The following is a 3,852-nucleotide window of genomic DNA, read 5'->3' as shown; positions in this document are numbered from 1 at the left end:
CCCATTTGGTGAGGTAGTCGGTGGCTACCACTATATATCTAGCCTGTGAATATTGTGCCACAGGGCTGATGGGTCCTATGAAGTCAATACCCCACTTTTCGAAAGGTTGGCGAGCGATGACCGGGGTTAACTCCATCTGATCTTTACGGATTGGGACCCTCGTTTGTTGGCACGCATCGTAGTGTTTGACAAATTGTGAGGCATCCCGGAAGAGCATGGGCCACCATAGCTGGGACTGCAACACCTTCCGTGCTGTCGTATCCCCGCTAAAGTGTCCTCCTGCAATGCCGCTGTGCACCTCTGAGAGCACATCGTGCATCTCATGCTCACATACACATCTACGTAGCAGACTGTCTTGCCCCAGCCTATAGAGCTGGCCTGCAATCAACTGATAAGGCTGGATTTTCAGGATTAATCGGCTAAGTCGTGCCCGTTCCATTGGTCGTTCGGGCAACCCATGCTCGAGTACTATTTCTCATTTGAAAATTTTTTGTTGCATTGCCTATGTTCATGTGCCAGATGAGTTGAGATCCAAGTTGGATCCAAAAGCTGAGAAGTGTATCTTTATTGGTTACTCTTTGCATAGCAAAAAGGGTATAGATGCTATAACCCTTCTACTCGTAAGTTTATAGTGAGCAGAGATATTGTTTTTGATGAGATGAGTAACTGGTATAAACCAGTAAATGTGATTGATGATGTAGATGCACAAAATGGTAATGTTGCACAAAATTCACAGCAGCAGTCACAAAATATTAGTGGACCTGGAGTGTCCTCTAGCAGTGGTTCACATTCTTCGCCATGGACATACAAATTGAGATCAGGAGAATCTCCTCAAAACAATGTAGATAGTGGTATGCAGGTTTCACCAAAAGGAAAAGAGAAGGTAGATCAACCCATGTTTGATGTGAATGTAGGTCACTCTTATGTGGATGGTGAATCCAGTGGCTCAGAACAGAGCATTGATGATGAGTTGGGTATTCCTTCTATTGTTACACCTGGAGTAAGAAAGACTAGAGATCTTTTGAGAGCACCTGGGAGTGAACCTACTTTGCACAGGTCTACTAGAGCTAGGTATCCTATGGATAGGATGAAATATGATGGATTTATAGCCATTCACTATGCCTATATGATCAGAGTGATACAGGAACTAGAACCCACTTCTTTTGAGTAAGCCATGGGAAAAGAAAAATGGGAGAAAGCCATGGATGAAGAAATGGATGCCTTGGAAGAAAATGCTACATGGGAATCGGTACCTTTGCCTAAAGATAAGAATGCAATTAGTTGTAAGTGGGTTTATAAGGTGAAGCATAATGCAGATGGTTCTGTGAACAGATACAATGCAAGATTAGTAGTCAAGGGGTATGCACAAACATATGGCATTGATTATGAAGAAACATTCAGTCCGATTGCAAGGATGGCAACCGTAAGAGCAGTCATTGCTATGGCTACATCAAAGGGATGGTCTTTACATTAGATGGATGTAAAGAATGCCTTCTTACATGGTGATTTGCAAGAAGAGGTCTATATGGAGCAGCAACCAGGTTATGTGCATGCTATTCATCCTGAGTTTGTTTGCAGGTTGAAGAAAGCCTTGTATGGCTTGAAGCAAGCACCTAGAGCATGGTCTGACAAGATAGGACAGTATCTTGTCACTATTGGCTTTTAGATTTCCAAGGCAGATTTCTCACTTTATGTGAAAAAAACAGAGAAAGAAGTTTGAGATGAAGGATTTGGGAGAGCTGCATTATTTCTTGGGCATTGAGGTGATTAGATCACCAAGTGGAATACGGCTCTTGCAGAGGCAGTATGAATTGGACATACTGTCCAAATATGGGATGACAGGCTGTAAGCCTATTTCATTTTCTTTGGAGTAGAATGTGAAGCTGAGCACAGATGTAGGTGAGCTTCTGGAAGACCCTACTATGTACAGACGCATAGTAGGAAGTTTGATTTATATGACTATTACCAGGCCAGATTTGAGTTATGCTATTGGATTGGTAAGTCAGTTTATGCAGGCTCCAAGGAAACCACATTTGGATGCGGCTAGATGTATACTCAGGTATGTGAAGTCCACATTGCAGTATGGACTATTTTATGAGACTGGGGTTCGGATACAGTTGCATGGATACACTGATGTTGATTGGGCTTGTAGTATTTCTGATAGACGATCTATCAATGGATATGTGTTCTCTTTTGGGAGTGCTGCAGTCACTTGGAGCAGCAAGAAACAACCTACAGTTGCCTTGCCGAGCACAGAGGCTGAGTACAGGGGTGCAGCAATGGCTGCATGTGAGGTAGCTTGGTTGCATAAGCTACTTTATGATATGCATCAGCCTACAGATGGGCCAGTTGTCATTTATTGTAACAACATGAGTAGTATACACTTGGCAAATAAACCAGTCTATCATGCTAGAACAGAGCACATTGAGGTGCATTATTACTATGTGCGGGAGAGGGCTTTACTAGGTCTTATTGATTTAGTTTATGTTAGCACAGAGGATCAGGTAGCTGACATATTTACGAAGGCATTGGGCGCAGAGAAGTTGCGCAAGTTCAGAGACCTACTTGGTGGGCAACAATTGGGATTGAGCTCGAGGGGGAGTGTTGAGATATCGAGCTCCACTCGTGATATGCCAGGGTGACTGTTGTGCATTTATGTCATCGACTTGTTAGCTGCAGATGCAGTTGGTACACCACCCATGAATAATAGCTAGATGATAGCTATCCTTATCTACTCTAGTTCGTGGCTCAGTTAGTATGCCACCTTAGTTAGTTGAGTTTGGTTTAAGACCCATATATAGGGTTTTTCTATTTCTATGTACTAGAGTTCTTTTTGGCTTATACAACTAAGAACATGAAAACTGTTTTCAGCCTCCACCTTTGTGTGTATTCCCCCATTGTGTAAGTGAGAAAGCTACAAGTGAGACTCCTTCCTTCTCTCCCACAATCGTGACATAGATGAAAAGAGAAATACCCAAGATTGTGGTGTCCTTGCTCACTTCGAGGATGCCAATGGTACCATGGGATATTATTGTGGCTTGATCCAAGATGTTCTGAAGCTTGACTTCAGACGATTCTTTATATATGTACTGAATGTGAAGTGGTTTAAAGAAGTGGTAATAAATGGTGAGCATTGCACAATCAGATGTCATCCAAGTGGTTTTGTAATCATCGACTCTACAAAATTTCACCAAAACAAGAATGACACATTAGTACTACCTCAATAATGCGAGCAGGTATTTATGTAAAATCTATTTTTTTTATATGTATACATGTGATACATATACACAATATAATAAGCATTTAAGTTTCTTGCTTTTGTTTTTCAAATACAAGTTCTGTATCATCCAATGGTAAACAATAACCAATAGTGGTATGTCATTCCTATACCTAATCATTCAAAACCAATATATGGTAATATTACCGACATAGAGATAGTAGATGACAATCCAACAATTAATGATGATGTATATGATGACACCATAATGAATTATATGTGTGATGTAGTACAAGATGAACCTCGCGAGGATATTCAAGGAAACGCAGAAGAGGACAATAATGTGGTTGATGATGATGAAGTTATTGAGCAATATAGCAACACATCTGATAGTGGGATAGACTTATTTGTTTCGTTACCTCTTGGTAACATAGACCTAGAAGTAGATAGTTTAGCAAGGGTTGATCTCATTGAAGATGAGATACATCATTCACTGTAACATACTTGATTCGCTTAATGATTCAATGTTTATTCTTAATTCTATGGAAAATATCATACGTACATGTGCATACTCAAGAATCAATAGTCAAGTTTAAAGCTAAATTGAATTTTCCATAATAAAAAGGAAGTATTTT

The sequence above is a fragment of the Lygodium microphyllum genome, chromosome 21, assembly GCF_053477565.2.
Source record: "Lygodium microphyllum isolate KBCC chromosome 21, Lygodium_microphyllum_v1.1.10, whole genome shotgun sequence".
NCBI classification, from domain to species: domain Eukaryota; kingdom Viridiplantae; phylum Streptophyta; class Polypodiopsida; order Schizaeales; family Lygodiaceae; genus Lygodium; species Lygodium microphyllum.
This window is presented reverse-complemented; position numbering follows the sequence as displayed.